Raw genomic sequence first — 25,417 nt, 5'->3', positions numbered from 1 at the left:
ACTACCAACTAAGAACCAACTATCAAGCTGCAAAATCAGGTATGTCTCTAGAAGACATAGTTCAATCCCTTGCTAATAGCACTCTTGCTTTTCGACAGAAAATGAAGTCAAGCATCCAGAATTTGGAGAATCAAATGAGCCAACTTGCTACATTAGTGAGCAAGCTGGAATCACAAGGGAAACTGCCCTCCCAAACCGTGCTAAATCCAAAACAGAACGCAAGCGCAATTACGCTGCAAAATGGGAAGGAGTTAGAATCTGTCAGTCCGAAGAGGCTTGCCCAAAGTAGTACGGCAGACTAGAAGGCAGAGGCAGAAATAGGGATTCCAGAAGAGAAACAACCCTAGAAATCCGAGGAAGAATAATCCCCAATGTAGGTAATATGTCCTCTTTTTCCCGAAAGATTTGCTCAATCAAAAAGAGAAAAGGAAGAGAAAGAGATCTTGGAGATCTTTCACAAAGTCCAGGTGAACATACCCCTCATTGAAACTATAAAGCAAATAACCAGGTACGCGAAATTTTTGAAAGACCTTTGCACTAATAAAAGAAAATTGTATAAGCATGAAAAGATTAAAGTAGGGGAGAATGTATCAACTGTACGCCAAAGAAAAATTGCACAAAAATGTAAAGACAAAAGCATGTTTGCGGTATCATGTAAAGCTGGAAACCTTAAAATCAAGAAGGCAATGTGTGATTTAGGAGCTTTCATAAATGTTATACCTCTGTCAGTTTATTTGTCTTTGGATGCAGGCCCTTTGAAACAAACAGGAATCACACTCCAACTCGCGGATAGATCAATAGTCTATCCTAAGGGCGTGTTGGAAGATGTTTTGGTCCAAGATGAAAAATTAATCTTCCCGGCAGACTTCTTTGTCCTAGACATGGAGGACGACAATTCATCTAACTCTACAGATTTGTTGCTAGGAAGACCATTCCTTAGCACAACTAGAATGAAGATTGACGTGTATGAAGGCACGCTCACAATGGAGTTTATTGGATAAGAGGTAAAGTTTAATGTCTATGATGCAATGAAGTATTCTGATGATAATTTTTCTCTTTGCAGCATAGATGTAGTTGATCCTCTCGCTCAAGAAGCATTTGAATTAAGCAAGGAAGATAAGTTGGAGGTAGTTTTAACTGAAAACTTGATAATGGACTACCCTGACAATAGCACATTGAAACTCGATAAGGAAATCATAGAAACAATTCGCTCATTAGACACTTTAAGCCACAAGGCACCAGAACTTGAGTTAAAATTGCTTTCAGCCCATTTGAAATATGCATTTTTGGGAAGTACTAACACACTTCCAATCATAATCTCCTCCAAGTGTAATTCTTTAAAAGCAATGAAGTTAATTTGGGTGTTGAATGAATACAAAGAGGGAAGTGGATGAAACCTAACATGCCACTGTCCAGCCTAGGATAATAAACAAGGGCGTTGCTTAGGAGGCAACCCAAGGTTACAGGCTTGCCCAAGCCTGTAGAGTCACAAGTAAGTTTTCCTTTTAATTTTTAATTTTAAATTAATTTATTTGTTATTTTTGGAGCAGATTGGATCTTTTGGGCAATTCGGGACCTTAGGGAACCTTTTTGGAGCTTTCATCGCCGATCGTAGCCACACACCAGACTTGTTCACAAACGAAAGGTAAGACTCCTGTCTATGACTTAATGAGTAATGATAATGAGGAAGAATGGGAGGTGAAACTTAAGATCCTGAAGCAACTCCAAGACCGAAAAATGCAACCCAATCACCACCAGCCTGAGTTCTATGCGACTTACTTCTCAGGAAAGTTCTCTTTGACTTACTTTTATTTTATTTTGTGAACTTTCCCATTTGATTGAATTTTTTTTCCACATTGAGGACAATGTGAGGAGTAAGTGTGAGGGGAGATGTGGTATGGAAATTGAAGTTTTTTTTTTTTTGTGTGATTGATGAGATTGATTGATAATTGATGAACATATATATCTGTTGTACTTTGAAATTTTTGGAATTTTTATTCTTTTTCTGCCATTTTTCTTTGAGTTTTTGCTGTTTGAGCTAGAGGCTTGCCTAAGCCTATAAAACTTGATCTGTTTTTATGATTCTCAGTAGTTTCTCAGCACTTGCACTTGCTAAATTGTTTCTCATATTTATTTTTTTAATTTTTTATTGATTTTTTAGTATTAGCATTAAAAAATATATAATAATAAAAAAATATAAAAAATTAAAAAAATAAAAAATAAAATTTTTTTACAGCTTCTTACTTGCCATGAGAAATTGATATGTTCTTTATCATAGAATACAAGTTCTTATACCATTTGTATGCTTGCTTAAATAGAATAAATTTATCATTGTTCATTTTGTTAGTTTTATTTTTAAGACTTGTTTTGAAAGCTCATGAAGTGTGGTCCTTATTTAAATAATTAGATAATGAATGCATATTCTTTTAAATGTCTTGTTGCCCTTTGTTGAGAATGAATTAAAGGACATTTTCTAGATATGTTTCTGTGAAAATTAAGGGGTGCCATCAAAGAAAAATAAAAATAAAAATAAAAATCAGAAATAAACGCACTCCTATGACCCACTCCTCTAGTTGCTTAATCAATTGTTTACCAACCCGATTGCCTAAGTAGTGCGGTACTTGGTGTCCTCTTAAGGTGATTCTGTATGGAGAAATCAGTATTTGGGAGAGTATCACCCCTTTTGTGCCGTTTAAAAAACTCGCCCATACCTTTTTATTAGGTAACTATGAGTGGAGTTAGTAGCCACCTGAGCTGAATAATCTGGGGCAAGTGGTTCAGTAACTATTTGTTTCACGTTCACTCTATTAGTTTCAGGCAAGATATAATAGGAAGTGTAATGTAACGACCCGGAAACCGGTACCCCTTAGTAACGGTCCGAACCATCACTGGCACTAGGATCCAGATCGGCTTAAGGCCGCCGGGACCCGTAGTCAGCCAACTATACTCTCTGTGTACCTGATAATCCCATACATGATACAAACTGACTCAACAATCCTGTAAAACTCTGTAGGCTTAACTGCTGCTACTCAGATATGTCAATCTGAAATGGCCCTCAGGGCCTATACCAGGGACTACTATCTGCTGTGGGTCAAGGGATTGAAATCCTTTTAATCTATAACACATCCCATTGGTATCTCATCAAAGCCATACGTTAAGCCCAACTCACACATTTCTCATCAAGAAACGTAAAACAGGATGCATGTACAAAGGGATTAATCATACATCACACTATGACAACGACACTAGAGAAAGCACAAGTCTATCCAGTAACTGATAGTACATATCGATACATTACATGACAACTAATCTTTTAATTACATCATGTCCACTATGCTATTACAAACATACATTCAGGCATCACTGTTCTCTGTACTCTTGCTGACTTTGACTTCCCATAGCTATCTCAGAACCTGCAAAACTGGGGTTAAGGGAGTGGGATGAGCTACTACAGCCCAGTGAGAAGGAACAGGCAAAACAGTTCATTAATTACATGTTCTCATGAAATGCATCACATCACAACATATCATCAAAAGGATGAACTTGTCACCAATAGCCCTTCAGTGTATACATATAACAATATGTCCAACTTGCCAGGGGCGATTAGGCCTCACCTGGACTTCTCTTCCCTGGCTCTATCACAAGGCCAACTGTGCCAGGGGCGATTAGGCCTCACCTGGACTTCTCTATCTGAGTCAGGTCAAACTGTCTATCTCATAGTACCAGGAGCGACCTGGTATGGCTACCTCATGCCATAACTCTATATCTGTACTCTGTGCTCTATCAAGGGCTAAGGATCATCCAACATTCATCCGCACAAATATCATCTTATGCAATGCAGCATATTCGTGAGTTCTAATGCAACACAACCTAATATAAAACATGGCATCTTATGATGCATGGATCATGCTAAGATATGTCATTTCTCAAGTTAAAACATTAAGTTAGTTCCACTCACCTGTAGCCTTTGCTTGGCTAACTCTGGGCTAACTAGCTCTGGACCAACTCTAACTCTGAAGCAGCTACTACTGCTAAACACCTCGGTTCCTCGGGTCCAACCCTACAATGAAGGACTCAAATGAGGTACCAAACATACTCTATATTACTGATAAACATCTCCCCAAAATCCCTCTAGAATACCTCAAAACAATCACATTTAGCATACAAAAGAAAAACTAGACAGAACACATTCGGCTGCAGGTTTGGCGGCCGAATGCCCTGTCCAGAGCCGAAACTGGCATACCTTCGGCGGCCGAATCTCCACTTTAGGCGGCCGAAACCTCAAAAACACTCAAGGGCAAGCTGTGGCAGCCTAAGCCACCATGCAAGGGGTTCGGCGGCCGAATCCTCCCTTCGGCGGCCGAACCTGAGTTCATCCAGAACTCAGCGTCGTGCACAACCATCTTCTGCCAACCAACAACTCCTCTCCACATGCATAACTCAACTCCTCAACTTGCACATACTTTGGTATATGCACCAAGGGGTCCAAAACTACCTATTAACCCCAACAAACAGCACACATAACACATAATCATGCATAAACCATGAAATACATCAAAACGAAACTCTAAAACCTAAACATGCAACTCTACCCTTAACCGCTTTAAACGTTGTTAAAACCATAAAACAAGTATCAAGACCTCGCTTACCTCCTAAAACTAGCAGAGGAACAACTGGAACGCAACAAATCCCCTTCACAAGCTTTAAACCACCAAAACCTCTCTTTTCTCTCAAAACCTTCAAAACCTCTTGCAAACGAGCAACCCTCTGCATGAGCTGATTAAAAGCTTGCAGATGAGTCAAGGGAGACGTGGCCTAACCTCTGGTCATGATCTGGAGGTGAACACCTGGCCAAACCACGGACTGAGGAGCATGCACAACTTAGCCGACCACTCCAGTTTCGGCTGCCGAAACTGCATGCAAAACCATGCAACGTTCGGGGGCCGAACCTTACCTTCGGGGGCCGAACATTGGGCACTTTCGGCGGCCGAACTTATCTTCGGCGGCCGAACCTGGCCTTTTTCTTTAAAAGTCCACTATGTTCTTAATCAAATCGTTAAAACACTTTAAAATATTTAGAAAATCTTTCTCATACCCTTCTAGAAATCTCGGACATCCCCGAATTCCACCGGACGGTAGAATTTCCGATGTCTGAATTAGCCGGGTATTACATGTAAATAATAAATAATAAACCCCCAAATCTTTAAATTTTATTGGTCTAGAATTTCTAAGATTCTATTCTTTCAAAAGGGTAGTTTAATATTATATGGCATTCTAATATTTTATGTGATTGAAATTGAATTGAGGACCAACTTTATGTCTTGAGAAACACGTTTTAAATATGAAACTTGTTGAAGTGAATTTTGGTGAAATTAAGCTATTTTTGCTATCATCCTATTGTATGACAATTTGGTTCTTTGTTTTGGACAAATTAAATTGCAGATTGGTTGAGCACAGGGTTGTGTTTTATTGTTTCATTTTAATTCCTGTGCATGAGGACAAGCAAAGGTGCAAGTGTGGGGGAATCTGATGAGTTGCAAAACTCACAATTTTTTCCTCATTTAATTCTTTGATTTTACTATAATTTTGATATAAATATTTAATTTTAATTTGAATTTAATTTTGGACAGATTTGTGAGCAGAAGTTGAGAAAAGAAAGAAAAAAAAGGTAGGCTATAACCTTAACCAAACTTGTAGTCCAAGGCGACGGGGAGATAAGATAGATTTTGCCACCTAAGCAAGGATAAGATCAGCTTCAAATGGGGTCAAGTTGAATCAAACTCAATCAGATTATGATAAAGATAAGATAGAAGTAGTATATTTTATTTTAAACTATTAAGTTTTATCTGTTTGTGCCTATATAAAGGCTCCTAGCATCAAATCTAGAGAATCGTATTCTACCTCTCACTCTCATTTCCTCTCTTGCTACCCCCCCCACTTTCTTTTCCATCTTCTTTTCTTCTTCTTCTTTTACTTAATTGTTATAATTTTATTATGGCCATGAGAGGCTAAACATTTATTTTCAGTTGAAGGTTAAATTAAATTGAGATTTGTTCAAGTTGTAAGGTTATACACTTTAATTCTCTTCATCTTATTTTTATTTTCTATTAATTTCTGAATTCGAGGAACACCACCTCCATTGTTGTTTTCTTGAGAATTCAAGTGTAACATCCTCTGGGCCCACACTAGTGAATATTGTCCGCTTTGGGTTCACGTATCCCACATCGGAAAGAGGTAAGGAGGGGAGAAGCCTTATAAGGGCAAGCCCCAAGAGACCCCAGTGGACGCGTTTTAGGAAGACAGGGTAGTAAATCCCTTGACCCAGAAACAAACCCGTGAGGGGAAGGACGCTGGGCGTGAACCCAAAGCGGACAATATTCACTAGTGTGGGCCCAGAGGATGTTACAATTGGTATCAGAGCCTGGGCCTCATGAGTACGGTGTACTGAGCGAGGACGCTCAGGCCTTATGGGGGGAAGGAACCCCATGAGGTGGATTAAAAGTATCCCACATCGAAAAGAGGTAAGGAGGGGGGAAGCCTTATAAGGGCAAGCCCCAAGAGACTCCAGTGGACGCGTTTTGGGAAGACAGGGTAGTAAATCCCTTGACCCAGAAACAAACCCGTGAGGGGAAGGACGTTGGGCGTGAACCCAAAGCGGACAATATTCACTGGTGTGGGCCCAGAGGATGTTACAATTGGTATCAGAGCCTAGGCCTCATGAGTACGGTGTGCTGAGCGAGGACGCTCAGACCTTATGGGGGGAAGGAACCCCATGAGGTGGATTAAAAGTATCCCACATTGGAAAGAGGTAAGGAGGGGGGAAGCCTTATAAGGGCAAGCCCCAAGAGACCCCAGTGGACGCGTTTTGGGAAGACAGGGCAGTAAATCCCTTGACCCAGAAACAAACCCGTGAGGAGAAGGACACTGGACGTGAACCCAAAGCGGATAATATTCACTGGTGTGGGCCCAGAGGATGTTACATCAAGGGGCCTATTGAATATCTTGTAAAGATAACATATTGCTATTTAGTCAAATTAAATCCGTAATTTTTTAATTGGGTTAATAACAAGTAGCAATTAATATATTAGTTTATATTAAGAAATTAGTAGATTTGATTTAAATAGAACACATGTTTTTATTAATCAAGTTTGGATCCTTCTCTCTTAATGCAGTTGACTAATTAAATCTACATGCGTGTTGGGGTTGTTTGTTAACTAGGAATTAATTTAAGCGCGAAGCGGATTAATTTATTCATAAGAAAGAATTGGTGGGATTCGCGTGTTTGACCACTATAACCAAACAATAGATAATAATATGAAATATTTTTTTCTAACCAATGATCAACTGCAAAATACCTCAATTTGATTACCTTCAGCTGAAAGTTTTAATTAATTATTTGTTTCTTAAATTTCAATTGCATTATTTATTATTTTTCTTTTAAGTTTATTTTTTTGGCTTGCCCAAGACAAAATCACGTTCATCAAAAAACTCTTTTATTCTCACTTTTTGTATTAAACTACTCTTCTATTTCAAATTGGTCATCTAAATTAAACATGATTAAGGTCTATGTGGAATCGATACTCACTTACCCTATCTACAAGTTCTTATCAATCAAGAAAAGGGAAGTAAATTTTAAATTAACGGATTCGATACCTGTCAGCTACGGTTGTCTTTGGTTGTGTGCTTATGTTAAGTTGTTCTACATCAGTTTAGCTCCTTCTTTGATAGATCTTTAGTTACTGTTTGTTCTTCTTGTTGCAATCTCTTTGCTCTTTCTCTTTCGCAATAGCAGAATAAAAATAGTTATGGGCTCTATAGTTTTCTCTTATGCATGTCATTGATTGGAATCACGAGAATTGTATGAGATTGTTGCAAACTTTAGCATTTCAAGGGTCCATTTGATGTTTGGTTTTGTCATATTCCTTACATCTTCTGCAACCTCATGTTGTCATTTGTAGTCCGCAACATAGAATTGCCCAATTTGTTGCTTTTCTAATTCTTGTATAAGATATTTTACTTACCATATTGACAAAAAATGTGATATAATACACATTCGATATGATTGTGGAAGTCATAAATCTGCAAAAAAAAAAATAGCTTAGCTCCCATACATATCGAATGTTTCCCCAACAATGAAAATAAAAGCATAAGGAATTTCTAGAAGAGAATATTTGATTCTAGATCTATCTGTTATAGAAGAATAATACATAAATATTCACTAGACTCCTACAACATTGATCATTGATAATAAAATGTTGTCTTTTAATGTAAAAGATGATCCACACTGCAAAAATATTAACTAAAAACAGAAATCTATCATGTGATACACAATATAAATTTTACACAAATGATAATATGCAATGATTTTAAGATTATTAATTGTAGGAAAGGACATCCCTTCAGAGGAAGAGCCTTTAAGATATCCCAATATGTGCATAACACCTCAAGATGAGGTGTCTAGGATTAGCCATAAACCGACTTAAGTGTTGTACTACACGACTAGGATTTGGCCTTTTAATGTTTTAATTAATTAAAAATATCTTTGATACAAAGGTTTTAATTAATAGATTTTCACTATAAAAATTTAACGGATTAGTAACGGAAATTTTCGTTACTAATTCTTAAAAATCCGTTACTAAAAACATTTTGTACGGAAATTTTTCGCTATAGCAAAACCTCGTTGCTAATGCATTAGTAACGGATTAGAAAATTCGTTACTAATTTAGTAACAAATTTATAACGGAAAATCTGTTACTAAATTTGGTTTCTTTTTTTTTATTTTAGTAACAGATTTTTCTGTTACAGAAAACTTACTAATTTAGAAAAAACAATAACAGATTTTTCTGTTACTAATCCGTTACTATTTTTAACAGATCAGTAACAACTTCATCCATTACTATTTATAAAACTACAACAAAATATTACAAATTATATACTCGTACTCTAACCAAACAATTTAACCTGTAAATACACTCAACTATTACAACTCATCTCAATAACAAATGTGAACTCAAATCCAATATCCAAGCATATATTATGTAAATAAAATCCAATATCATATATAATGTAAATCAAATCAAACAAATTATTCAAGCATAAGTGGAGCAATTTTAAACGAAAAAAATTAACAAATTATTTATTATCCTAGTACATATGGATAATGAAAAAAGAAACTATAAATGTGTAGTGTTCTCGTCCTCATCCTCTTCATTAGCTTAATCTGCTTAGTCAGGAGGCTATGCAGAAGTTCCCTCACCAGGAGCTGAAGGCTGGCTACCTTGCTTTTGACTCACGAGTTGCATAAGTAAATCCTTCACCTATGAGAGCTCAGAGGTAATCCGTACGTTTTGCTCACGCAATACTTGTTCATTATCCTCATGCTCCTGTAGCTTGCGTTTGAGATCAGCCACTTCATCATGAAGATCCTGATTTTGCTGAGCTAATGTGAAGGATGTACTAGCAAAAGACTTGTTTGGAAAGAAAACTGAAGCCTGTGATCCAAGACCATATACCCTTCTTTTTTTCTCTCCACCCACTGCCTCAAAGTATAACTGAGCCTCATCAATGCGACATGCCTCAGTACTGTCATTATCTGTCTGTGATGCTTGCTCTTTTAAAGTCAGAAAGCGGTCCTTCAAAAAAAAAAAAATATCATGTGATATAACAGTGTAAACTATAAATCAAATAATTTAATATAAATTTATTTAATTTCTCACATGAATGGCTTTTGAGCGTGCATCAACAAACTTTGAGGTACCCTTCTTCTTATAAGTAGTCTCAAATAACTTATAAGGTAGAGGATCTCTACCTAGTCTTTCGCGTTGCAAGTTAAATATAAATAGTAATAACATATTTGAATATAAATTCACAACATTGCATAAAATTTAAAGCATTTGAAAACAGTTAAGTGAGAATGAATATTACGTACCATCTGTTGTTGATATTTATACTGAGCTATGGATCCTCCACAATGTCTTGATTGGCCAGCGCCTTGCCCACCTGTTTCACTCTTTCTGTTATTTGATAATCGTTTGCATTTATTTTGATACTCAGTTGCACCCCAAGCGGATTGCCATGCATCAATTACTCCTTCTGATAGTGATAGCCTCTTCTCTTTCCCATTCCTTATGCTACACATAAGGCTACGATAGCGCTCAGCAGCTTTCTTCCTTCAAGCTATCTTTATAAGCTGCTCTATTGCCTCCTCCCATAAGAAGTATTTCTGTAATTATTCATATTTAGCGACAAATAATGCACAGCAAAATTAATCACACGTACATTATAATTTGAATTACTTTAAATTCTTGCCAATAGAATTCTTTAACCTCTTCTGGTACATTTTTCCAACAAAAGCCATCTGCTACTAACTTTTCCTTAAAGATCAAGGTAATCCGCCTAGCAATTGGATCAGGAGGCTGCATGCTGTAAAAGAGTAATTGACAAAATAATTATTTTGAAATAAGGACAGAAATTAAATGCATATTTAAAAATACTTATAAATTTTACTCACATTGAGTTTACTAAGGAAATATGTGGTCTGTGTCCTGTAGGTCCACAACTACCAGAAGCAGATGCAAATGTAGCCATTGATGCAATAGGTGGCAAACCAATGGGAGCTGAGGCAGTAGCAGATGTGTGCACTGAAGCAGGAGTGAATGATGTAGAACCCTGTGTGGATCTCTCACCTTGGTCTGGTCTAGGAATCAAACCAGTGTATTGTACCAAATCTTGATTGACATTTTGTGATTCACTTGTGTGGTCATTACCCCTGCCATGGTCTCCTCGACCCCGTGATGAAGATCCACGTCCTCGTTCTCTTATCCTGTAAAAATTTAAATTAAACAAATCACATGTAGTTAACATATTTAATAACTGAGAGTAAAAATATATATCAATTATGTTATACATTCTATTCATTATCTACATCTAAGTCATCAGTATCATCATCATCATCATCATCATCAGTTTCTATTGCTATTATAGTTTCATCTTCATCATTTTCTTCACCATCATCAATTTCAATAACACCCCAGTTGGATCATTTAATTGTTGTGTTGAATCATCAATTTCTCTAATAATGGTAGTGTGTTCCATCTCATCTTATTGAAATGGTTCATCAGCAGGTCGTGTGTTTTCTTGTGTTGGAAGTTGAATTACAGAATGTGCTTTGACTTTTATAGCAATCCACCATTCAATTTTATCTTGCTTTAGGCTAGGATACGGAGTATATATCACTTGTATTGCTTGTACTCCCAGCACAAAAGGCTCATATATATTAAAAGATCATTTATGATTTATATCGATAAGTTTATATTTACTATGGATCTTTGTTCCTACATTTGGAGTGGGGTCAAACCAATTGCATTTGAAAAGTACAACTCGCTTGATTGGAAGACTGGATACTCCAAACGTATCACTTCAAGCAATTGTCCATAGTAATTGCTCTCTTCGCTGCTGTAATTTGACCCCTTAATACACACCCTACTGTTCATAGTTGCTCTACTTGCACAATATGACTTTGATTGAAACTTATATTCATTCACCATATATCCATTGTATGATGTCACACTTCGTAATGGACCCTTTGCAAGCGATATGATAAACTTGTTGGATATATTACTGCACGAATCATGAGCAAAATTGTTGAACCATATAGAGAATTCACTCTCCAATTTGATGTCAATATGAGAATCATTGACTAACGGATCATTTGAGCATAATTGATCAATGTAAATGCTGAAAAAACCTCAAATTAATTAGAAAAAGTAATTTTAAAAAATAATATATAAATTACTTATTAACGATAACTTACTCAATGTAGGGTTTCACTTATGGACAATTTAATAATATGTACATGTGTGCTGCTTTATACTCATCCTCCATAAGATATCGGGTTGTCCCTTTTCCTATTGGTCGACCGAACTGCATGAAAATTGATAGATTACCTTCATAATTTTCAGTACTTTCTGAAATGTCAACATTTCTTAGCACTTTTCGATGTCTAGTTTGGACATACGGCTCAAAGTAATGTGCACAAAATGAAGTTGCTTCTTCTACTAGGTACGCATTACATAATGATCCCTTGACTCTAGCTTTATTTCTGACATTATTCTTAAGCCGTCGCAGATATCTATAAAATATATGACCAACATTAGTAAACATTATTAAATAACTTAATTAAAGTGAAGTTAAAAGAACTTACCGTTCAAAAGGATACATCCATCGATATTGCACTGGACCTGCCAGCCATGCTTCATATGCTAGATAGACGGGGAGGTGTTCCATACAATCAAAGAAGCTTGGAGGGAAAACACACTCAAGCTTACATATGATCAAAGGAATTTCACCATGCAATCGCAACATATCACTCTCACTTATAGCGGTAGATGTTAATTCCTTAAAAAAATTACTCAACTCTGTTAAGGGCTGCCAAACATTCGAAGGAAGCAACTCATGAAATGCAATTGGCATAATCCACTGCATGAAGACATGACAATCATGACTCTTCATACCAAACATCTTCAGCTTCTTTATATCAATACATCGCCCCATATTGAAAACATATCCATCGGGAAACTTGAGATTTTTTAGCCAATCACATAACACTTGCTTACTTTGCTTATCTAGAGTATAACAAGCTTTGGGATATCTCCCAGTGACTTGATCCTTTTCCAACTCTGGCCGAACGCAGATCACATTCAGGTCTGCCCTTGACTTGGCATTATCCTTTGTCTTTCCCTCAATACTCATTATAGTGTTGATTATATTTTTAAAGAAATTTTTCTCAATGTGCATTACATCAAGATTGTGCCGAATCAAATTACTTTTCCAATATGGTAAATCCCACAACATACTTCTTTTTCGCCGACCACATTACTTTGATAGACGATAATTTATTTCAAATGCATCTTCATCCATAACCCTCTTAAACCCCATTTCATCAATCTATTTAAGTACTTCTTCACCAGAAATTGGTTGTTTAGCTTTCTTAGTAATAGATACATTCTTCCTAAAAACTGTTTTGTTTCTTCTAAAATAATGGCTAGGAGGTAAAAATCTACGATGATTATCAAACCATGATTGCTTACCTCCTCTTGTCAATGTGAACGCATCACTATCTTCCATGCAATAAGGACAAGCAGTCCGTCCTGCAGTGCTCCATCCAGATAACATTGCATACGCAGGAAAATCACTTATAGTCCACATTAAAGCAGCTCGCAAGTTGAAATTTTCTTTATTGAATGCATCATATGTTTCAACTCCATTCTCCCATAAATCTTTCAACTCAGTTACTAGGGGTTGCAAATACACATCCAACTTATCTTTTGGATTTCTAGGCCCTGGAACAAGTATAGTGAGAAATATATACTCACTTTTCATGCATAACCATGGGGGTAAGTTGTACGGTGTCAATATGACAAGCCATGATGAATATTGCTAACCAGATTGTCCAAAGGGTTGAAAACCATCGGTATACAGTCCTAGACGGACATTACGTTTCTCAGCACTGAAATGAGTTATCAAAAGCTTTTCATGCATGTGAATCAGATGGATGATGCATTAAATTATCATCAGTCCCATGATTAGCATGCCAAGTCATATCCTTAGCTGTAGTATTAGATGCGTACAACCTTTATAGTCTAGGTGTGATTGGCATGTAATACATTTTACTATAAGCAACTTAGGTTTTACTAGAGCTCTAGCTATCTCGCAATCGTTTGTACCTCGGATGATCACACACCTTGCACCTGAGTAATTCATTATCCTCACCCTAATAAATCATACAACCATTTAAGCAACTATGAATCTTCTGAATTGGTAATCCCAAGCCTTCAAGTAATTTCTTGGTAGGGTAGAAATTATCAGTAAACAAATTATCAGTAGGTAAAATTTCTTTGATGAATTGGCAAATATTGTCAAAGTAGCGTTCAGACAAATGATGTTCACTTTTGATATTCAATATTCTTGCCACAGCTGACAGTCGTGAATGATTTTCACAACCTAGCCACAATTCCTGATTAGCAGTGACCAGCATGTCATACAATCTCTGAGTATATTGTTTGGAGGCTCATTACTTATTGATGGGGAGAAACTAGGTCCTGTTGCATCTACAACTAGTTGTTCATAAGTGATCAAACATAATTTAGCCACATTTTTATTAGCTTTATTATTGTTTAATTACACATTTTCAGCTTAATTTATGGTTTTTATCTTGTTTTTACAGAAAAGGAAGAAATTGGAAAAAGTGGAGAAAAAAGGGCAGAGAATGACAGAAAAGTGATTGGGTCAGTAACTTGGCCAAATCACTGCCCAGATCAAGCTAAAACAGAAACCTGAACTATCTCGCAGAAAAGTGATTGGGTCAGTAACTTGCCCAAATCACTCGCAGAGACTGGCCAAATCACTCGCAGAGACAGAAAACTGAAACTGGACAGACTCACAGAAAGCGATTGGGGCAGATAGACCAAGCGATCTGCCCAAATCACTGCCCAAATCACTGCCCCAATCACATTGACAGCAGAATTGACAGCAGAAGCGGGAAAAGAGCAGAAAATCCAAATTCAAAGAAAAGAAGTCCAAGTCCACTTCAAACACCACAAGATCAGTCCCAAGAGCCACGCCCTTCACTTAGAGAGTTTCATTCTCAATCAAATACAAAGTCCAAAGAGGAATTAAAGACTACAAAGAAGACCAAATCAAATTGAGATTTCAAAACCCTAATCAAATTGGAATTGGGATTCTCAAGCTATATAAGGGTAGCATCCAAACCAGAATATCATCTCTCATCTTCAGCAATTCTGCAGAAAACACAGCAGCTTGTCCTTTTCTTTCTTTTCTTCTTTTCTCTTGTGATTTTGTCCACCATGAGTGGCTAATTTCATTATTTTCTAGTTGAAACTGAGGAAATTCAGATTTGTGATGAATTGGGAGATTTAAAACTCCATTGTTAAACTCTTGTTTGCTTTCAATATTTATGCAACTAGATCTTTTCCATAATTATTACTTTGCTTTTAGAATTAATAAGGGCTCGTTGCTTTTAAATTGCTTGAGTAATAAATTGTTTGAATGATTTAGGTCCGTAATTGCTTAGATTATTTGAGCATATCTATAATCAGATGCATAATCTAGACTTGACCACGCGGTTGGCAAGGATAGAATTGGGTTCCTCTAAGTCTTAATGCAATCAACAGTTGTTCGATGCTAAATGCCCCAAGGACGTTCCTTGGCAACTTGTTGATTAGTGTTTGGTTAGCGAACGTTTCCTAATCAAACTAAAACTAAGGAGGAATTTGGATTGTGAGAAGCGTCTTCCACAACCAAAACTAATTTATTGAAATAAAACAAGAGTCCTAGATAATCAATGATCAATTCTGAACAAACTGAAATGGACTCATACTTCAACTAGAATCCTTCTCCCATTGAGATTTTCATTCATTTAAATTATTGCTTTCTTTTGCTATTTGATACATCATCATCAAAACAAAACCCCCATCTTTTATTTACTTGTTATTTACCTAGTCATTAGGAAAATCTTTGGTGTCAATTCTCTGTGGTTCGACCCTATTGCCACCCTCTACAAATTTATTTGTTGATTGATAATAGGTTTATTTTTGACGGCTTCGACAACCGCTTATCAAAAATTAGCGCCGTTGCCAGGGAACTGATTTAAACTAACGTATTTTCCCTTTATGACCAGGTCTGGCCGTAAAGACACTCTTCTTTACGATCCGGAGATTGAGAAACTGCCAAGAGCTTAAGGAAGCAAGCAAATTTGAGGAACCAAGCCTTAAAACCATCTTCATCAACAACTCCATCTTACAGACCAGCTACTGCCCCTGCTGCAGAAATTTCTACACCAGCTGAGACCTCCATCACCACACCTGCTACTACTGAATTTGCACCAGAAACTGAATTTCTGATTATGGCAGAAAATCCAGCAATGGCAGAACCACCTGCTGCACATGTAGAAGCTGAAATACAAGCTGGAAACGTGCCCATCCAAGCACCTCAGCCACGGAAAAGAACTCTCGGAGAGCTAGCTGAACCAGCAGGAGACCTAGCACCCTTATGCATTGCATATCCCCCATTAACAGCACCTTTTGAGCTTAAGACAGGTCTGATCCATCTCCTTCCCAAATTCAGAGGCTTACAAAATGAAGATCCTCACAAGCATTTGAAGGCATTCCACGTTGTGTGCTCCACCTTGAGACCCCAAGGTATTCCCAAAGAGGATATCAAACTTAGAGCCTTCCCTTTATCCCTTGACGACTATGCCAAAGAATGGCTATTCTACTTGCCATCCGGATCCATCACATCATGGACTGATATGGTGAGAGCATTCTTGAGAAAATTCTTCCCAACCTCAAAAGCCATAGGCATCCGTCGAGAAATAAGTGGCATAAGGCAAAAGCACTCTGAAGACTTGTATGAATATTGGGAGAGGTTCAAAAGGCTGTGCACGAGCTGCCCTCAACATGATATTTCTGACCAATCTCTCATTCAGTATTTCTATGGAGGTTTGCTACCCTCAGAAAGAAAATTTATTGACGCAGCCTGTGGAGGATCAATTGAAAAAAAAATCACCTCGAGAGATGAGGGATTTAATTTCCACCATGGCTGCAGCTTCTCAGCAATTTGGAGACCAAGAGCAGCCACCAAGAAGGGTAAATGAGGTGAGTACATCCATTTTAGCATCCCAAATTTTTGATCTCACCAATGCTGTTCGTACCCTTATTGTGGGTCAAACCCAACAAGTCCAGCAGATTCAGCAGCCCAAACCATGTGGAATATGTGCTAACAACCACCCAACTGATCTATGTCCTTCCCTTCAAGAGGAGGACCAGCAAGTCTGTAATACCCGACTAGAATCCGGCACCGGAATTCCTATTGTCTGGTGGAATCCGGGGTGTTGGGATTCTATATAAGGGTAGGAGTTATGTTTTCTCAGTATTATGAGGTGTTTTATGGTTTTACAGTTCTTTAGTTTTGAGTTTTGAGTTGAAATGAACCAAGGCAGAGGAGCCAAGTTCGGCCGCCGAAGATAAGTTCGGCCGCCGAAAGTGCTCAATGTTTGGCTTCCGAAGTTCAGGTTCGGCCCCCGAATGTTGCATGGTTTTGCATGCGATTCGGCAGCCGAAGCTGAGTTGCTTAGCCAGCAGTTTTGTATCCCTTAGTCAGCATTTTGGACAGGTGTTATCACCAGCTCATGTCCAGACGTTGGCCACGTCTCCCCTGGTTTATTTGCTGAGTTTGAGCAGCTCATGCAAGAGTTAGCTAGTGTGCAATAGATTTTGAAAGTGTTGAAGAAAACAAAAACTAAGTTTTTGAGAGTTTGAGAGTGTGAAGAGAGGTGGTTCGTTTCCTTTGATCAAAGTGTTTATCTTCTTATAACAGGAGGTAAGTGATGCTCTTGAACATGTTTTTATGTTTTCTGAAGGTTTTATGGGAATTATGGAAGGAGATGCATGCTTAGGTTATAAATGATAGTTTTGATGATTTATGCATGTATACATGTTTATGTGTTATGTTTGTTTTGTTGTTTGGGGTTATTAGATAGTTTTGGACCCCTGTGGACATATACGTGAGTATATGTGAGTTGAGTAGAGGAGGTAGGCATGTGTGGAGAGCTTGAAGGGAAGGAAGAGATGGTTTGCCGTTGAAGCTGAGTTCTGGATGAACTCAGGTTCGGCAGCCGAAGGTGCATTCGGCCGCCGAACCTCTTGCATGGTGGCTTAGGCTGCCACAGTTTGCCCCCCCCGCGAGTTTTGCATGTTCGGCTCTGTGTGGGGGATTCGGCCGCCGAAGGTGCCGCCGAAGGTGCTTGAGTTTCGTCTCTGGAGAGGACTTTTGGCCGCCGAACCTGCCGCCGAAAGTGTTCTGTCCAGCTTTCCTTTGCTTGCTTTGCATGACTATGAGAGAGAGTTTTAGGGGATTCTTGGGGAGTTTAAATAGAGTTAGTCATAAGCTAGTTTGGTCCCTCATGTGCGTTTATCTGTATAGGTACAGACCAGAGGAACCAGAGAGAGCAGCAGTGAGTACTGCTCCAGAGGTTCAGAACCTGCAGAGTCAGTCAGTCCAGATAGCCAGAGGTGAGTGGAACTAAACTTATGACTTTTAATTGAATTACAAACTGCTTTTGAGCATATCTCATGCATCATGTTTATGCCATAGGTTGATTGCATTAGTATTCACGAATATGTTGCATTGCATCGTTATTTGGTGATGTGAGTGAATGCTGAATGATCCAATAGTCTCAGACAGGAAGTCCAGGAGCCTTTGACTACGCCCTGGCAAGTATAGCGAAGTCCAGGAGCCTTTGACTACGCCCTGGCAGGTATATAGTAAAGTCCAGGAGCCTTTGACTACGCCCTGGCAATGGTAAGTACAATGGTGTTATATACACATATACATATATGACAGGAAGTCCAGGAGCCTTTGACTATGCCCTGGCACAGAGTTACTGGGACTATGTGGTGACAGGTTTACTCTTGATGTGAAATGTTTGTGTTATGACGCATTCCATAAGATCATGTTTTAATGAATTGTTTTACTGTTCTACTCACTGGGCTATAGAGCTCATCCCACTCCCTTAACCCCAGTTTTGCAGGTTCAGTGTACAGTGTACAGGGACAGTCCAGCAGAGTACAGGAAAAGTGAAGAGATCTGTAATAGCTTAGAGTGGACATGTAATATTAAAGAGATGTAATAGTTGTTGCTTGACCTAGACCTAGTGATGTATGTATTGTACATGATCTGTATATGTATATGTTTTCCTGTATGTGAAAACCAGGCTTAACAGGTATGAGTTAACCCATCTAGAGCAAGCTCTAGTCAGGGATATAGAGTACAGAGTACATGAGTACAGAGTACAGAGATAGTGCATGCACAGGTTGAGCCTTGGTTCAGAAAAGAGTTTTATTTTCACATAAAATGTATGATCATGTATGAGGTTTACAGGTACACAGAGAGTATAGCAGGCTTGCTACGGGTTCTGGCGGCCTTAAGCCGACCTGAATCCTAGCGCCGGTGACGGTCCATTTTGGGGTCGTTACAGATTGGTATCAGAGCCCTAGGTTCACATGATCGGACCTATAGAGACAGTGTTGGGCTCAGACAGGTTAGAAGTGGTCAAGCACAATAGGAAATCATGTCCACGAGGATAGGGTCTTGAGTCCTATCTGCTATGATATGCCATGAGTGTTGTATGTATATGATTGATATGTGATGTTTATGTGCTAAAGTGGTATGTTATATGTTGTGTTTCCAGAGAGGAAAGATGCGAGGAACTCGTCGATCAGCTCGATTGACTGGAGTCCCACCAGAGAGTGAGAGACCAGCTGCTCGTCCTCCTGCATTGCCAAGGGCAAGGTCTCAGAGATCTAGCAGGGAAGGTATGTCAATAGACCCTAGAAGGTCTGTCGACGAGAGCAGAAGAGGAACAGCTAGGGGAGGAAGATCAGAGGAAAGGAGGGAAGCTATGGAGATTGATCAGTCTAGAGATGATAGCATGGGTATAGGCAGTTTTGAGGAAGGTATGGGAGAGTCGCAGGGAGGTGCTCAGACCTCAGGTTTTGGCTATCCAGAGTATCCGATGGGAGGTATGTCGGAGTACTCGAGTTTTGTGCCATATCCTCCTTATATGCCTTATCCTTATTACCCACCATATCCGATGTATCCATCTTCCCCTACCCATCCAAGTGCAGCACACCTAGAGCCAAATGAACCAGTATTACCACCAGAACCAGTAGCCCCTGTTGTTGACAAACATGACCCTAGCTCATCTGGAGGTAAAGTCCAAATGACGGAGTACTTGAAATTGGATGCTCCGAAATACAATACAGGAGATGATCCATTTGATTACCTCAGAGCAGTTAGGATGATCACCAGTGAATTGGGAGCAGATGATAGGAGAGCCATTGAGATGGCAGGTTTCACATTAAAGTGCAGGAAAGCCAGAGAATGGTTTAAGAATTATGTGGAGCCGAGAATGGACAGCATGTCATGGGGAGAGTTCGCCAATGAGTTTGCAGGGTGGGCTTTTCCTGACAGTTCGAGGGAGATGAAAGTAATTGAATTTGAACAATTGAGACAGACAGATGAGATGAGTGTTGATGAATTCACAGATAAGTTCCTGGATTTGCTTCAGTACGTGGGTCAAGCCTATGATACTGATCAGAAGAAAGCAAGGAGATATACTATGAGACTGCATCCCAGGTATGCTTCCTTGATTCTTCCAGCAGAAAAGGAGAGTTTCCATACGATAGTAGACGCAGCCAGGAAAATGGAAGCTAGTGCCAATATTCAGAAACAGTCACAGGCACAGGCTTCGGGTTCTAAAGCCCCCACACCAAGCAGTAAAAGATGGGACAGAGCGAAAGGAACAAAGAGTAAGTTCTGGAATAAAGTCAAGTCAGGTCTGGGAATAGGTAGTGGCTCAAGCTCTGGCACAGCTCCAGTCTGCAGACGATGCGGAAAACCACATGGAGGAGTTTGTCGGTTGGGATCTACAGCTTGTTTTCGATGTGGACAGGAAGGGCATATTGCTCGGGATTGTCCGCAGATGACTTTTGCACCATCCCAGCAGATGAGTTCAGGCAGTGTGGTACAGCCAGTTGTACGGCCAGCAGCTCCAGTCATGCCTCAGACTAGTGGCAGAGGTAGAGGGAGAGGGGTAGCCTCTACTTCAGCAGCAGGTTCCCGAGGTGGAAATCCGGTAGCCCCAGCACGGATTTTCACAGTGACATAGGAGGAGGCTAACACGTCGAACACAGTGGTGTCAGGTAATCTCATCATTGGGTGTTCAGATGTGTATGCTTTGATGGACCCCGGTGCTTCTCATTCCTTTATTGCTTCGAGAGCCATAGAGAGGTTGGGTTTGATCAGTTCTGAGTTAGAGTATCCTCTCTGGGTCAGTGGACCTAGATGTGACCCATCAGTGGCAGTGTCAGTCTGTCGTTTCAGTCCAGTATTCATAGAGGGTAGATGCCTTCCAGCTGACCTTGTGGTTCTAGACTTGACAGATTTTGATGTCATTCTAGGGATGGATTGGTTATCTACATATAGTGCTACGTTGGACTGTCGAGAGAAGCTAGTGAGTCTCAGAGACCAGGATGGGTCAGAGTGTGTCTTCAGAGGAGACAGGAGAGGTACACCCAGAGGTATGATTTCAGCCCTTCAGGCTCGTCGTTTGCTTAGGAGGGGTTGTCAGGGGTTTCTAGCTCATGTGAGAGAGCTAGACAGTCAGGTTAGGGAACCAGCCACAGTACCAGTAGTCCGAGAGTTTCTCGATGTGTTCCCAGACGATTTGCCAGGACTACCACCTGATAGGGAGATAGGGTTTGAAATTGAATTACTGCCAGGTACCAGACCTATCTCTATTCCTCCCTACAGGATGGCGCCAGCTGAGTTATCAGAGTTGAAAGAACAGTTGCAGGACTTGGTAGATAAGGGTTTCATCCGCCCTAGTACCTCACCTTGGGGTGCTCCAGTGCTCTTTGTCAGAAAGAAGGATGGATCCCTTAGACTTTGTATCGACTACAGACAGTTGAACAAGGTCACTATCAAGAATAGGTATCCCTTACCTCGGATTGATGATCTATTTGACCAGCTAGCTGGAGCAGGTTGTTTCTCGAAAATAGATCTGAGATCTGGATATCATCAGTTGAGAGTCAGAGAGGCAGATGTGCCTAAGACAGCTTTCCGGACGAGATATGGGCATTATGAGTTCTTAGTGATGCCGTTCGGGTTGACTAACGCCCCTGCAGCATTTATGGATCTCATGAACAGGGTATTCAGTGAGTTTCTGGATCACTTTGTCATTGTGTTTATCGATGATATCTTAGTGTATTCCAGAGATGCAGAGGAGCATGCCCAGCATCTGAGGATTGTTCTGCAGACACTGAGAGAACATGGTTTATATGCCAAGTTCTCGAAGTGTGAGTTTTGGTTACGGAGCATTGCCTTCTTGGGACATGTGGTATCAGCAGAGGGTATTGAGGTAGACCCCAAGAAGATAGAGGCTGTAGCTAACTGGCCCAGACCCACGACAGTGACTGAGATTAAAAGCTTTCTGGGACTGGCAGGTTACTACAGGAGGTTCGTTCAGAACTTCTCAAAGATAGCAGCTCCTATGACCAAATTGATGCAGAAGAACCAGAAGTTTATCTGGTCAGACCAGTGTGAAGAGAGCTTTGAGGAGCTCAAGAGGAGATTGACAACAGCACCAGTGTTAGCTCTGCCTGTCAGTAATAAAGAGTTCACAGTGTTCTGTGATGCATCTCGAGTGGGATTGGGTTGTGTATTGATGCAGCGTGATAGAGTAATAGCTTATGCTTCTAGACAGTTGAAGAAGCACGAGTTGAATTACCCTACCCATGACCTAGAGATGGCAGCAGTTATCTTTGCACTTAAGATATGGCGGCATTACCTCTACGGAGTGAAATGCGAGATCTTCACCGATCACAAGAGTTTACAGTACATCTTAAGTCAGAGAGAGCTGAATTTGCGGCCGAGAAGGTGGGTCGAATTGCTCAGTGATTATGATTGTAAAATCCAGTATCACCCGGGTAAGGCGAATGTTGTCGCAGACGCCCTAAGCCGGAAGTCACTAGGCAGTTTATCCCATCTAGTAGCAGAGCGGAGACCAGTTGTGATGGAGCTTTATAAGCTCTTTGACGAGGGATTACAGCTAGAGTTGTCTGGTACAGGTGCGTTGATAGCACAGATGAGAGTGACACCTGTGTTTCTGGAGCAGATAGCTCAGAGACAGCACGAGGACCCTGAGTTGATGAAAATTGCCAGGACTGTTCAGTCAGGCAACAATGCAGAGTTTAGATTTGACAGCAAAGGGATCCTTCGCTATGGGAGTCGACTTTGTGTACCAGATAGGGGCAGTGTGAAGGAAGACATTATGAGAGAAGCTCATAATGCGAGGTATAGTGTTCACCCAGGAGCCACCAAGATGTATCAGGATCTGAAAAGGGTCTATTGGTGGCCAGCCATGAAGAAAGAAGTGGCGCAATTCGTGACAGCCTGTGAGGTTTGTCAGAGGGTGAAATTAGAGCATCAGAAACCAGCCGGAATGCTTAACCCATTACCGATTCCAGAGTGGAAATGGGAGAACATAGCCATGGATTTTGTAGTGGGTTTACCAGTAGCGTCCAACAGGATAGACTCGATATGGGTGATTGTGGACAGACTCACGAAATCTGCTCATTTTCTTCCAGTACGGAGTAACTATTCTGTGGATAAGTTGGCACAGGTCTATCTGGATGAGATAGTGAGATTACATGGAGTTCCAGTGTCTATAGTTTCAGACAGAGGACCACAGTTTACCTCCCGCTTTTGGCGGAGTCTGCAAAGTGCAATGGGCACGAGATTGGATTTTAGTACTGCTTTCCACCCACAGACTAATGGACAGTCAGAAAGGACCATCCAGACCATAGAGGATATGCTTCGCCTTTGTGTGTTAGACTTTGGCGGTTCTTGGAGGCAGCATCTACCTTTGGTGGAGTTTGCCTACAATAACAGCCATCATGCGAGCATCGGGATGGCTCCTTATGAAGCTTTGTATGGGAGGAAATGCAGATCCCCTGTTTGCTGGGAAGAGGTAGGAGAGAAGGCTCTTGCAGGGCCAGAGTTAGTAGACCTTACCAGTAGAATGGTGCCCATGATCAGAGAAAGAATCAGAACAGCTCAGAGTAGACAGAAAAGTTATGCAGACGTTCGCAGAAAGCAGTTAGAGTTTCAGGAGGGTAATTGGGTATTGCTAAAAGTGTCTCCAATGAAAGGAGTGGTTCGTTTTGGAAAGAAAGGTAAATTGGCTCCACGGTACATTGGACCCTTTGAGGTGTTGCAGAGGATCGGAAATGTGTCGTATAAGCTGGATTTACCTGCTTCTATGGAGAGAATTCACCCGGTATTTCATGTTTCTATGCTACGATAGTTTGTGTCAGATCCGAATCAGGTTCTAAGTGAGCCTGAGGTGGAGATTCATACGGATCTCACCTATATAGAGCAGCCAGTGCGGATTCTGGACACGCAGATCAGACAGCTAAGGAACAAGGAGATTCCGATGGTGAAAGTTCTATGGAACCACCATAATCTAGAAGAGTGCACGTGGGAGACGCGGGAGTCTATGCTCCAGCAGTATCCATATTTGTTTTGAGGTTAGTTTTCTCCGTTTCATGTGTTCATTGTGTGTTTTAGGAACATCCGAGGACGAATGTTCTTAAGGAGGGGAGAATGTAATACCCGGCTAGAATCCGGCACCGGAATTCCTATTGTCTGGTGGAATCCGGGGTGTTGGGATTCTATATAAGGGTAGGAGTTATGTTTTCTCAGTATTATGAGGTGTTTTCTGGTTTTACAGTTCTTTAGTTTTGAGTTTTGAGTTGAAATGAACCAAGGCAGAGGAGCCAAGTTCGGCCGCCGAAGATAAGTTCGGCCGCCGAAAGTGCTCAATGTTTGGCTTCCGAAGTTCAGGTTCGGCCCCCGAATGTTGCATGGTTTTGCATGCGATTCGGCAGCCGAAGCTGAGTTGCTTAGCCAGCAGTTTTGTATCCCTTAGTCAGCATTTTGGACAGGTGTTATCACCAGCTCATGTCCAGACGTTGGCCACGTCTCCCCTGGTTTATTTGCTGAGTTTGAGCAGCTCATGCAAGAGTTAGCTAGTGTGCAATAGATTTTGAAAGTGTTGAAGAAAACAAAAACTAAGTTTTTGAGAGTTTGAGAGTGTGAAGAGAGGTGGTTCGTTTCCTTTGATCAGAGTGTTTATCTTCTTATAACAGGAGGTAAGTGATGCTCTTGAACATGTTTTTATGTTTTCTGAAGGTTTTATGGGAATTATGGAAGGAGATGCATGCTTAGGTTATAAATGATAGTTTTGATGATTTATGCATGTATACATGTTTATGTGTTATGTTTGTTTTGTTGTTTGGGGTTATTAGATAGTTTTGGACCCCTGTGGACATATACGTGAGTATATGTGAGTTGAGTAGAGGAGGTAGGCATGTGTGGAGAGCTTGAAGGGAAGGAAGAGATGGTTTGCCGTTGAAGCTGAGTTCTGGATGAACTCAGGTTCGGCAGCCGAAGGTGCATTCGGCTGCCGAACCTCTTGCATGGTGGCTTAGGCTGCCACAGTTTGCCCCCCCCCCCCGCGAGTTTTGCATGTTCGGCTCTGTGTGGGGGATTCGGCCGCCGAAGGTGCTTGAGTTTCGTCTCTGGAGAGGACTTTCGGCCGCCGAACCTGCCGCCGAAAGTGTTCTGTGCAGCTTTCCTTTGCTTACTTTGCATGACTATGAGAGAGAGTTTTAGGGGATTCTTGGGGAGTTTAAATAGAGTTAGTCATAAGCTAGTTTGGTCCCTCATGTGCGTTTATCTGTATAGGTACAGACCAGAGGAACCAGAGATGTAACAG

This window comes from Manihot esculenta, chromosome 13, assembly GCF_001659605.2.
Source record: "Manihot esculenta cultivar AM560-2 chromosome 13, M.esculenta_v8, whole genome shotgun sequence".
NCBI lineage: Eukaryota > Viridiplantae > Streptophyta > Magnoliopsida > Malpighiales > Euphorbiaceae > Manihot > Manihot esculenta.
The sequence above is the reverse complement of the archived record's forward strand: the minus strand, read 5'-3'. Positions refer to the sequence as shown.